This window comes from Schistocerca serialis, chromosome 4, assembly GCF_023864345.2.
Source record: "Schistocerca serialis cubense isolate TAMUIC-IGC-003099 chromosome 4, iqSchSeri2.2, whole genome shotgun sequence".
Taxonomy (NCBI): domain Eukaryota; kingdom Metazoa; phylum Arthropoda; class Insecta; order Orthoptera; family Acrididae; genus Schistocerca; species Schistocerca serialis.
In genome coordinates this window covers 493,888,302-493,902,322 of record NC_064641.1, presented here as the reverse complement: position 1 = coordinate 493,902,322, position 14,021 = coordinate 493,888,302, and positions in this window count along the sequence as shown.

Genomic DNA, 14,021 nt, shown 5'->3' with positions numbered 1-14,021 from the left:
GCCGAAGTGGCGTCAAATCGAAAGACCTGCACCAGGCGAACGGTCTACCCGACGGGAGGCCCTAGCCACACGACATTTCCATTTTCCATCCCTGTTCTAATCTGAACATTTCATTGTACACAGTGTTAATAAATGTTTATTACTTGTTTCTGTTTGTGTTGCGCATTTTGCTTGTTTTCGATATAACGCTCTGTGAGCACGTCTATTGGTAGTGTGCTAGCCAGCTACCTTCTATAGCAACAACTATTCCGTTTATTTGACACCACAACGGTCGTCAAGCCACAGCCACTAAACCAATGAAATTTTTAAAAGGTTACGTAACTACTTTCGACGCACTGAATCGTCATTTTCAAATGTGATTACATTTGAAAATGACGACTCAGTGCGTCGAAACTAGTTATGTAACCTTCTAAAAATTTCATTGTTTTAGTGGCTGTGGCTTGATGACCGTTTTTGGTGTCAAATAGACATTTTAAATTTCGTTCAGTCACTCTCCTTGAAGATAATTATGATGAAATACAAAAACAATTACTCTGTAGAAGGGGTTCGCTTCCCACTACCTTGGATGTTGGGCATCAGCCTTGTTTTGCAGAATACAACCCAAGCGCTATCGCTTAAAGAACAACTGTGTTCGAAGTGGAAAATCTGTAAGGAAAGAACTTTATAGATAGGTTGGAATTCAGGTAGATCTGAAAATCTACCCTTTTCATCATTGGGAAAAGTTTACAATCGCGATGTTTCAGAAACGTTATTACGAGGTCACTCCAAAAGAAATGCACACTATATTTTTTTTAAATCCATCTTTTATCCTACATGTTTGAAAGTTTTGCAGTGTGTAGATACATCGTTTAGGGACAATATTTTCATTTCTACACATAATTTCCATCCCTCTCAACTGCCTTACGCCATCTTGGGACCAGCGCCTGTATGCCCGCGCAGTAAAATCCTGGACCAACCTGTTGGAGCCACTGTTTGGCAGCGTGCACAAGGGAGTCATCATCTTCAAACCTTGTTCCACGAAGAGAGCCTTTCAGTTTCCCAAAGAGATGATAGTCACATGGAGCCAGGTCAGGAGAGTAAGGCGGGTGTTTCACTGGTGTGAATCCGAATTTTGTGATGGCTACCATGGTTTTTTGACTGACATGTGGCCGTGGATTGTCGTGGAACAGCAAAACATCCTGCTTTTGCCGATGTAGTCGAACACGACTCAGTCGAGCTTGAAGTTTCTTCAGTGTCGTCACATATGCATCAGAATTTATGGTGGTTCCACTTGGCATGATGTCCACAAGCAAGAGTTCTTCGGAATCGGAAAACACCGTAGCCATTACTTTTGCAGCAGAAGTTATGGTTCTGAATTTTTTTTTTTTTTTTTTTTTTTTTTTTTCTTGGGTGAATTTGCATGGTGCCACTGCATCTTCGTCTCTGCTGGATGGCTCCATCACCTGTCACAATTCTTCCAAGAAATTCATCTCCACAATTCCCATATTGTTCCAAAAGTTCGTTGCCTACCGTTTCTTTTTTTTTTTTTTTTTAGCCACTGTCATCATCCTGGAAACCCACCTAGCACAAACGTTTCTTAACATCGACACTTTCAGTATTCTTCAAACACTTCTTTCCCCTGTCCCAGCGTAGCGTGACAATTCGTTCACTGTGATGCGTCTGTCAGCAGTCACCAATTCGTTAACTCTCTGCATATTGTCTGGGAAGTGTGCAGTACGAGGCCTGCCGCTGCGAGGACAATCTTCAATATTGCCGTGCCCACTTTCATCACGTAACCTGCTTGCCCACCGACTAACTGTGCTGCGATCGACAGCAGCATCTCCATACACCTTTTTCAACTTCTTGTGGATGTTTCCCAGTGTCTCGTTTTCACAGCACAGAAATTCTATGACAGCACGTTGCTTCTGACGAACGTCACGTGTAGCAGCCATCTTGAAGACCTGCTGTGACAGCGCCACTCACGGGAACAGGTTGAACTAAGTTTGAAAACAAGCGGGAAGGATGTATCTTCACACTGTAAAACTTTCACGCATGCAGAATGAAAACTGTATTTTTACAAAAATAGTGTGCATTTCTTTTGGAGTGACCCTCGTACATTGCCAGTCGTAAAGACGGCGTAGAAGAAACTCACGGATGGATACAGCTTGTTTTCGTGTGCGTCGTTTAACGTGAAGAAGCACTTTCGTTCTCTCAGTTTCGTGTTAACATTTTTCACTGAATTTCGGAAGTACAGAGTGAGGCGGATGAGTGTTTCGGCTGTGCAGCGCAGCGACATCGTCAGTTACCACCAGCGGGCGAGCGGAGCGGCGCGCGTGCCCGGCCGGCTCGGTCGACTTTACGGCGGTTTTACGGCAGGTCGCGGCCGCTGCGCCGTTAACCTTGGCGGCGCGCTCCACGTGCAACGGGGCCGGCTCAGCTGTGACCACTTTCTCCCGAGGGCGTGGCGCGCCGCAGACGCCGGAACGTCCGGCTCGGCGACGCCGCGCCACGCCTGGCCCCGCGGGCTCGCGCTACGCAACCGCACGCACTGATCGCCGCCGCTGACAGCACAGAGGTCGCCCTCGTCCGTGCACACTTAGAGGACCTGGATACAGATGGGGAGAGATTGGCTAACGCCGCTACGGCGAGTACGTTTCGTCTAAACTACAGCGGAATGTACGAACGGATGATAGTAGAGTGCAAAATGCTCTCTAATACCTCTGTCACTGAACGAAAAAAAAGACGACATTTCGAAAAATACGCAAGTAAACGTTTTTTGAACTATTGGATGCTTACTAGACCAATCATGCATCATGGTAGCGTTATTCACGCTTATACACTGAAGAGCCAAAGAAACTGGTGCACCCGCCTAATATCGTGTAGGGCCCCCGCGAAAACGCGGAAGTGCCGCAACACGACGTGGCGTGGACTCGACCATGTCTGAAGTAGTGCTGGAGAGAATTAGCACCATGAATCCTGCAGAGCTGTCCATAAATCCGTAAGAGTACGAGGGATTGGAGCACAGCACGTTGCAAGGCACCTCAGATATGCTCAATAATGTTCATGTCTGCGGTGTTTCGTAGCCAGCGGAGGTATTTAAACTCTCAGTTTCTGGAGCCACTCCGGCCGGAGTGGCCGTGCTGTTCTAGGCACTACAGTCTGGAGCCGAGCGACCGCTACGGTTTGGCGGCCGGGGTGGTCTAGCGGTTCAGGCGCTCAGTCCGGAACCGCACGACTGCTACGGTCGCAGGTTCGAATCCTGCCTCGGGCATGGGCAGGTTCGAATCCTGCCTCGGGCATTGATGTGTGTGCTGTCCTTAGGTTAGTTAGGTTTAATTAGTTCTAAGTTCTAGGCGACTGATGACCTCACAAGTTAAGTCGCATAGTGCTCAGAGGCATTTGAACCATTATGGAGCCACTCTGTAGTAATTCTAGACGTGTGGGGTATCGCATTGTCCTGCTAGAATTGCCCAAGTCCGTCGGCATGCACAACGGACATGAATGGATTCAAGTGATCAGACAAGATACTTACTAACGTGTCACCGGTGAGAGTCATATATAGACGTATCAGGGTCCCATATCATTCCAACTGCACACACCCCACATCATTACAGCTTGAATTAATTAATAGAGATAGCAGTTTCAGCTTGGATAAGTCATGGAATCTGGCGCTTTCTGTAACAAAGTTAGAAAGATGTCGCGACAGTGCAGTTAAGATTGATACAGCGACATCCCAGCGTGGATCGACTGCGCAACTACAGATATAATTCATGCACACCGTACTTCTTTGCCGCCGATCAACGTCCCCGGCTAAGAAGGAAAAAAAAGAAGAGGTGGAGGAAGAAGCAGCTCAATTTAATGGAACAAATCTACATCAAATTGCAAAGTAATGTAACACGTCACAAACTCGTTCCCGAGATAAAATTCTTACATTCGGGACGAGCTTGTTCTATAAAACAAACTGCAGTTAAATAAAATTGATTCTTCTGTGGGGAGAAGGCTTCCCCCTCCAACGATCTCCTGCATAAGGGTTCCGGATTTAAGGGTTACGTGTCTGGCCGGTTGCTTACACACGAGAGAATGTTGGATAATTATGGATTATTACTTTTCAATTCTAATGATTTCCGAAAACTGCCACCGTTCCACTTGAGGCAGGTAGTTATGAAAATATAACCCAGCAATTTTCGTTCCTCCGTGCAGAGGGTAGGCCTACCGTGGCGAACGTTCTCACGTGTGCGGCGACTGATGGCAGTCCCAAACACTCCAGGGCGCGTCGACCAGTCCTGAGCGAACAATAGACACGCACCGACGGCGTGACTCCCTCTATGTTTACTGATTCTGTACCACAATTGATTGTCGAGGTAGCAGTCTCCGATTTTTCATCAGAATTCCTCCCTAAATGTACCTCGTCCGTCCCATCATTCGTTGAATACGATATTCATGGTATTATACTGTCCAGTCACATTAATGTGAACAACTGGCAAAGGCCTGAATAAGCACCATTTGCAACGCGGACCGTTGCCAGACGTGCAGGAAGAGGAGATCCAGTGATGTTGCGGTAGGTACAGACAGGAATGTGGAGCCGTGTCGACTCCAGTGACTTAGCCAGCTGTGATAAATTTCTCGGTTGAGGATCCGCGGCGATCGAGTTGGTCTCAAAGCTTCTTGATTGGATTTAAATCCGGGGAGTTTGGTGGCCAGTGAAGTGCGATAAACTCTTCCTGGTGTTCTTCGAATCACGCACCTACGCTGCAATCTGTGTGACACGTTGCATTGTCCTACTGGTAAATAACATCGTATCGAGGAAACACAAACTGCTTGTAGGGATCAACATGTTCCCCATGGATAGATGCATACTTACGTTGATTCACTGTGCCCTCCAGAATGACAATTGTTGCAGAGTGTTTGCTTTCAGAAGTTTCGCGTCATACTCGCCAACGGCCATCTGTCTGATGGTACATAAAGAGTGATGCATCTGAGAAGGCCACGTGGTAGACGTCCAGTTTCGGTATTGGCGCACAAGTTCCAGTCTTCGTGGCGTGGGTGCATGAACCAGGTGCCTGCTGCGGAGGCACAGACGCAGCAACGTTCGCTGAACAGGGTTGAGGAGACACTGTTGGTAGCTCCTTAGTTCATCTGGGCGGTCAGCTGCTGGACAGTTGCGTGTTTATACGCCCGTGCACATCACCGCAGCCTTCGTTCACCCCTGTCATGTCAGGTCTGTGGTACACACCAGTTGCATCAGCACTGTTTTGGGATAGTGCCATTTGGCCACGCACCGTATACTTTAATCAAGACGGCAACCGAATGTTTACGAGCCGTATCGTTTCGGAAATGCTTCCATCCTTGACCCTAAAGCCAATGATCATGCCGTTTTGGACACGAGATAAATCGCTCCGTTCCCGCATTACAGTGACTGCACTCTGTGTGCACTTCCCGCCGACACACTTTATTTACTCTCCACTGCTAGTGAATCATGGATAGGAGGATATAAACATACAGAGAATATACAAGGGGGGGTAGTCACCAGGTTATAATTATCATCTCAAAAAAAAATGAAGTTACGTAAGTGTGTTTTATGCGTTTGCAAATGTATATCTGCAGCCCTGATGCGTAGTAAAAATCAACGCTCAGAGTAACGTAGCACGCGCTAGGGCAGCCAAAACAACATGGCGCAATCCATTGATAAAGTGGACGACCAAAGAAGTCGTCTTGGTCGGCCTTCCACAGCTGCAACATTTCCACTTTTGATGAAAACGGATTACCACACGATACTCGACTTATCAATGGGTCGCGGTGTTTTATTATGGCTGCCCTAGCGGCGTGCTACGATACTCCGCCGCGTGAATTTTCCCGGGTACCACGGCTGCAGATATATGCCTGCAAACAAGCAAAAAACAGTTACGTAGCTTTGTTTTTTCGAGTTGATAATTACAACTTTATGACTATTATTCGCACAGGCAGAGTCAGAGACAAAGATTATGCTGCACGTTAGCAAATATGCGCTTGGTAGTTTGTTTGCCAGCAACGTTTGACTGCAAGTAAATCAGGCACCCGCTTCTTTGAAGTTACTTAATGCCAGACGTTTGATAGCTCCATATATACTTCGTTCCGTTTATTCTCCGTCATTTAGCTCTACAGCCTTACTCCGCAATGTGCTTTGTACCACTGCTAGTCATTGCCCATTCGATCCATTCACAAATAGAAAAACGACTGTCTGTATACCTCCGCACACCTCCTAATTTTTCCTATCTTCGGAGTCCTTACGAGAAAGGCATGTTGATGACAGCAGAATCATTTTGCAGTCAGTTTCAAATAAAAGTTTTCCTAATTTTTCAAGAGTGTTCCGCCAAAAGAATGTCGCCTTCACTCCGGAGTTTCCCACATGAGTTAACGAAGCATCTCCTTAAGACTCACGGGTTTAGCGGACGTGCCAGTAACAAATCTACCGGTCCGGCTCTGAATTGCTTTGATGTCGTCCTTTAATCCGACTTTGTCGAGATCCCAAACGCTCTAGCAGAACTAAAGAATGGGTCACACTAGTGTTCTATACGAGGCCGTCTTGACAGGTGGACCACACTTTCCTAAAATTCTTCCAATAAACCGAAGTCGACCATTCGCCATCGCTACTACCGATATTACGTGCTCGTTCCATTTTATATCGCCTTGCAACATTACTTCTAGATGTCTAATCGAAGTGATGGTGCCAAGCAGTACGCTATCAATGCTTATTCGAACATTACGAGATTGTTTTTCCTACTCGTCTGCGTTAACTCATTCTTTTTCTACATTTTGAGCAGGCGACCATTCTTCACCCCACTAAAAATGTTGTCTTAGTCATCCTGTATCCTCTTACACTCACTCAGCACCGACCTTTTCCAATAGACCACACCACCATCAGCAAACTGCCGGTCATCGCTACCTATCCTGCCTGTCTGATCATTTATGTAGATAGAGAGTAATAGTGGTCCTATCACATTTCACTGGATACTCCTAACGATACGCTTGTCTATGGTGAAAAGTCGCCCTCGAGGACAACGTACTGCATTCTATTTCTTAAGAAGTCTTCAAGCCAGTCACATATCTGGGAACATATTCCGGATGCTCGTACGTTCGTCACCAGTATTCAGTAGAGCACCGTGTCAAACACTTTCCGGAAATCTAGGAGTATGGAGTCTTCCTGTTGCCCTTCATCCATGGTACTCAGAACATCATGTGAGGCAGCGGCAAGCTGAGTGCCGCCCGAACGATGCTTTCTGAACACGTGCTGATTTGTGGACAGTACCTATTCTACCTCAAGGAAATTTTATATGAGCCTATTTCAGACGGAAACGCAGAAAACTCAACAAATTTATCTGTCCGTACATTTTTAACGGTTATACTTCTGACCAGTGTAATAATACTCGAGCTCCAAAAAAATGGTTCAAATGGCTCTGAGCACTATGGGACATAACATCGGAGGTCATCAGTCCCCTAGAACTTAGAACTACTTAAACCTAACTAACCTAAGGACATCACACACATCCATGCCCGATGCAGGATTCGAACCTGCGACTGTAGCGGTCGCGCGGTTCCAGACTGTAGCGCCTAGAACCGCTCCGCCACCACGGCCGGCATTCGAGCTCCATTCGACAGTTACGCACTTCGGTTAAGAATGTCCAAGTAGCTGTTGTTACGCCACAAAAAGATCCTTAGTGATATACAGATAAGCTTCGGAAGATACGGTGATTACGAAATTGTTGCCAAACTCTGTTCTCCCCGTCACGAGTATGCAGTAGATTTTCGGTGGTGCAGATGTGGATGTAAAAACCATTTCCTCTTTTTTCGTCCACGAGATACGGAAGGTAATAGATACCGGCGGCTTAATGAAAGAACCGCGAACATACAGCATGTCAGATTAGATTCCTGATTGGATTGATGAGTTTGTAGCAAATATAAGACAACATGTCATTCTTAACAGGGAGAAACCTTCAGACGTAAATTAGTGTCTTCTACAAGTGTGTATTTTGGACCATTACTTCGCACAATACATATGGTTTTTCAAAATCTTTGTATCAGGCATCTGGGGTGTGACAGATCACGTCATGGTGAACAACTTTTGTTAGAGACGATTGTTCGCTGGTACTTCACGGTGATGGTAGGCATACTTTTGTATTGGTTATCCACTTGAGAGGCGGCAGGGCGTAGGTTCTCTGCAGTCTCTGCAGCTTATGTACGTCTACTCTGTATGGGGGAGGGCAGACCCAGCAAAATTAAAGTTCCTGATTCCCTTTTAAAATATCCTTCTCCACTTAGAGACTCACCCTAAAGGTTACCGTATTGAAAATCATTCTGCCAAATTACCGGGGTAGGTAGTAAGCAGCGCGCCTGGTTAGTGGACCCAGCTAGTTCGGTGAAAATTCATCACCAAGCGCCAATGGTCTTATTCACAAGATCATTTATATACAGGGTGTTTCAAAGTCTTTACGTCAGACTTGTAGGGGTTGACAGATCACTTCACGGGGAACAACTTTTGTTCGAGACAGATTTGTTCCCTGACGCTTCCCGACGATGCTGATGTAAAGACTATGAAACATCCTGTATATAAATGATCTTGTGAAGAAAATCGGAAGCTCCATGAGGCTGTTTGTGGATGGTGCTACTGTTCGTATAAAGATGAGTCGCAGCGCTATAAACTTTTAGCGAAATGGAAGAAGACCTGCAGAGGACCGACTCTCGTTGCAGGGAGTGGAAGTTGACCTTCAGCATAAAGAAATGTAACGTATTATGCAAATAAATCTAATCTTACAAAGGCAGGTGTTAGTTTGAGATTTATTGGAATTGTAGTTCGCTCGCGAAGGAGAGTGGAAGTTGACCTTCAGCATAAAGAAATGTAACGCATTACACATATAAAACTAATCTTACGAAGGCAGGTGGTACCTGAGTTTCAGTCGTCAGCATGGGACCCTTCCCAGGTAAGATTGACTGAGGACATACAGAGAAAATCCAAAGAAGAGCACCGCATGTTACTACAGATTCGTCCAGTAAGCGCGAATGCCTGTAGGTCATGCTCATCGACACGGCAGGGTGGAGGGTTTTCTTCGCTCAGGGACTGGGTCTTCGTGTTGTCCCAGTCATCTCGTCCCACCTTCACCAATGCGCAAGTCGCCGAACTGGCGTCAAATGGAAATGCGTGGATCAGGCAAAAAGTAATGCCTCCTCTTTTTTTTTTGTTTTTTATTGGTCAAGGATTTCAAATGCAACTACGTGGGTTGAAAACCACGATATTCACGATTAATTTATGACTTTTCTCTATAGTATCTGCCCATTTCCAAAGTTTTTGTCCATCTTTTAACAAGCGCATGTATTCTACTGTGGTAAAACCCAAGGTCCTGCTTCCGAAGCCATTGACACACGGACGTTTTCATGGCCCTCTCATCTTCAAAGCGAATCCCACATTGGGTTTCTTTTAACGTGACGAACAGATGGAAGTCTGATGGTGCCAAGTGAGGTCCGTATGGGGGTGGGGAGATGAGACTGACTTCCCATTCAGTTTCCGCAATCTCTTCAGTGGTGTGACGACTGGGGTGTGCTCTTGCATTATCTGGCAAAAGAACTACATCCGACATAGTTTTTCTTGGGCGAACTAGTCGAAGACATGCTTTAAACTGTTTGACGGTTCTTACGTACTATTTAGCATCTCTGCTACGAATAACCAACCACGATCACACCCCCTGCGTCCCAGAATACTTCAGCTATAAATTTCGTTGTCGGTCACACAGTTTTGAATGTTTTCTTCTTCGTTTAGTTTCTGTGGAGCCATTACACTGACTGTCTCTTTGGTTCTGAAACCATGTTTTGTCTTCGTTCACAGTTTTACCAGAAACTCCTGCCCCTCCAAACGGGGCGCGCTGCAAGTGTTGAGAGGCAGTTGCTTATCTTGTCTCTCTACTCTGGTCGGTTAACATTCTTGGCATCCAAGTTGCAGAAACTTTTGAGTACCCGCAGTTGTTGAATAATCGTCGTCACGCTGCCTTTACTGAGGGAGGTAATGCGACATGGAGTATCTGCAGTCACCCAGCGGCTACCACGAATTATGTCATCGACTCGTTCAGTTTTGTGTTGAATCAGTGCAGTCACCGGCGTGCCGCTCCGCGTTTCGTCAGCCATCGGCGTCTGCTCTTCAGCCTCGTTACGCTCTAATATCCACTGTTGCATCACCGTACATATTTTTCGGTCTTTTATGAATGCAAATGGACCTTCCACCTCTTTCATTCAAAATGTCTAATAAGAACGTCGATGTCGGCCATTTTGCAAGTGACTGCAGTACTAGCATCTGTTGACGCAGAAAGTTACTACTGCAATGGACTAGAGAAGGTTTTTCACTGAACAAATTTTCTTTAAGAAGAGAAAAAAAAATGAGTATCACTCTTTGACTGACTCTCGTACTTGCATCAGATCCTGCCTCGGGCATGGATGTGTGTGATGTCCTTAGGTTAGTTGGGTTTAAGTAGTTCTAAGTTCTAGCGGACTGATGACCTCAGATGTTAAGTCCCATAGTGCTCAGAGCCATCTGAACCATTTGAACTTGCATCAGAGGCGGAACAACCTGAGACGGGGTCTACTGGCCAACAATGTCATTCGATCATTTCATTTTTTTGACAGCAGTAGCGCTACGAAAGAGGCGTTGCGTGTCACAGAGAAGTATATTGTTAAAATTCCGTGAACGCACGTTCCTAGGAGAGGCAACCAATATATTGCTTTTTCGTATGTACAAGGGCTGTTCGGAAAGTAAGGTCCGATCGGTCGCAAAATGAAAACCGCAATGAACATCAAAAAAATTTTATTCCCAACAGTTAGCCACACCTTCCAGCCATCTTTCCAGTCACCGGTCCGACTTAGACATTTGTCGTGGCGTTGCACAAACTTCCCAGTACCGTCGTCACAGAAATCAGCCACCTGTGCTTTCCGCCAATTCTCTACGCTGGTCTGCCTTTCGTTGTTTGTGCCAAAATGTCTTCGCAGCGAGCGGTTCATGTGAGCAGAGATGAACAACGGAGGGAGATAATGAAGGACTGTATTGTGGGTGATCAAACACTTCCCATCGAAAACGCTGCAGGAGCGTCTTCATTGCCCCTGCAGAATGCGGCTGAAAAGTGTCTTGAAGAAAGAAACGCATGAGATTTATGTTATGTTGGCTGCATAGCTTCACCAGATCCACATACCTGGCGAGAGACACTGTTGTTTTAGGCATTTCTACGTGATCACTTTGCGCACTGAACTGAAAAGAGCGACGCGAAGGGATCGACAGGCACACTAGAGACAATGTCCAACACATCTGTGCATCTGTCCATCAGATTTTCATAGTGGTTTCCATTTCGCCTCTAGTCGGAACTTTTTTTCCGAATACGCCTCGTATATGTCGCGAGAATACGATGAAGGTAAAATTGGAGATACCCGATGTCACACGGAAGCTTATTACTAGTCTTTCTTCCCGCAGCCGGCCGAAGTGGCCGTGCGGTTAAAGGCGCTGCAGTCTGGAACCGCAGGACCGCTACGGTCGCAGGTTCGAATCCTGCCTCGGGCATGGATGTTTGTGATGTCCTTAGGTTAGTTAGGTTTAACTAGTTCTAAGTTCTAGGGGACTAATGACCTCAGCAGTTGAGTCCCATAGTGCTCAGAGCCATTTGAACCATTTTTCTTCCCGCCCTGCGTTCGGGACTGAATAGGAAAAGGAGACGAGGGGGGGGGGGGGGGGGGGAGTGCTGTGACAATGGCACACTGCGGCACACCATATAAGGTAACGGGGGATAATATGGAGCTCTTTCAAGCAGTTCGTAATTTAAATTTAAAGCACAGCAGCAGGAATAATATGTTGGGCTGGTGTACTTCAATCAACACGTTCCATAGTAGAATTAAGTTATAAAGAAGTTTAGAACAACTGCAAAGTAAGTCGTTATTTTACTATGATGACACCATTCAGTTTCGATCTTTGTAGTACCAGACAAGTATTTGAATGTCTCATATTTCGTCCAAAGATGTCATTAAATCAAGGAAGAGGGGTGAAGCTGTGCCAAAACATGGAGTTATTCCTAATTATGTAATCGGATAGCATATCATAAATTAGTACTGATTTTAATTTTCCATGCTTAAGAATAAAATTATGTATTAAATGCAGAGTGTAAATAGTATAATGCAAAATAGACAGGAAATTACTTGTTTTGTGTTTTGATGAGCGTTGTAGTTCCGTTGCACAGTGTTTTGTTTTTCTTTTAATTGCAACGAATTATACAATTGTGGTGATAAATGTGTGTTCAAATGTGTGTGAAATCTTATGTGACTTAACTGCTAAGGTCATCAGTCCCTAAGCTTACACACTACTGAACCTAAGTTATCCTAAGGACAAACACACACACCTCCGCCAGGACCAGCCGCATAGCCCATGACTGTAGCGCCGTAGACCGCTCGGGATAAATGTGGCTAAAATTATATAATGTGTTTAGGGTTAAGTATTTAAATGTTATAAAAATTGTAAACGAATTGTGGCCATGTTTAGGGATTATTTTGATTAATGTAGTGTCACGTGACCCGACTCTGGACTGGAGATATGAGCTGGAAAAGGAGGTCTTCGGTCGTTGTCCGTTGTGGTGGTAAGTTTGGAGCGGCAAAGTGCCACCAGTGTAAGCATGGGACGCCACTGTATATGAAGGAACGACGTGAAAGTGTGTAGGAGCGGGACAACAAACCATGTATACGAATTGCACCGATTATTATTTATACAAGTCAGATTTATTTGTGAACTTAAAATGCATGGCCACAAAGTTAGAAGTGTTTCTTTTAGAATAAATGAATTTCAGTTTGAACTTGTGTTGTGTACCTCATTTTCGCAAGGCTGAGGTATAGACAATGTGTATTCAGTTCACTGCTGTTCACAGGCTAGCCAATATATGACTAAGTATTAGGGGCGCAAATGCAACCGTTCACTACCAACCCACTTTGCAGATGTTGTTGTTGTTGTTGTTGTTGTCTTCAGTCCTGAGACTGGTTTGCTGCAGCTCTCCATGCTACTCTATCCTGTGCAAGCTTCTTCATCTCCCAGTACTTACTGCACCCTACATCCTTCTGAATATGCTTTGTGTATTCATCTCTTGGTCTCCCTCTACGATTTTTACCCTCCACGCTGCCCTCCAATGCTAAATTTGTGATCCCTTGATGCCCCAGAACATGTCCTACCAACCGGTTCCTTCTTCTTGTCAAGTTGTGCCTCAAACTCCTCTTCTCCCCAATTCTATTCAATACCTCCTCATTAGTTATGTGATCTACCCATCTAATCTTCAGCATTCTTCTGTAGCACCACATTTCGAAAGCTTCTATTCTTCTATTCTCTTCTCTATTTATCGTCCGTGTTTCACTTCCATACATGGCTACACTCCACACAAATACTTTCAGAAACGATATCCTGACGCTTAAATCTATACTCGATGTTAACAAATTTTTCTTCTTCAGAAACGCTTTCCTTGCCATTGCCAGTCTACATTTTATATCTTCTCTACTTCGACCATCATCAGTTATTTTGCTCCCCAAGTAGCAAAAACTCCTTTACTGCTTTACGTGTCTTATTTCCTAATCTAACTCCCTCAGCATCACCCGGCTTAATTCGACTGTATTCCATGATCCTCGTTTTGCTTTTGTTGATGCTCATCTTATATCCTCCTTTCAAGACACTGTCCATTCCGTTCAACTGCTCTTCCAAGTCCTTTGCTGTCTCTGACAGAATTACAATGTCATCGGCGAACCTCAAAGTTTTTATTTCTTCTCAATGGATTTTAATACCTACTCCAAATTTTTCTTTTGTTTACTTTACTGCTTGCTCAATATACAGACTGAATAACATCGGTGAGAGGCTACAACCCTGTCTCACTCCCTTCCCAACCGCTGCTTCCCTTTCATGCCCCTCGAGTCTTATAACTGCCATCTGGTTTCTGCACAAATTGTAAATAGCCTTTCGCTCCCTGTATTTTACACCTGCCACCTTTAGAATTTGAAAGAGAGTCTTTCAGTCA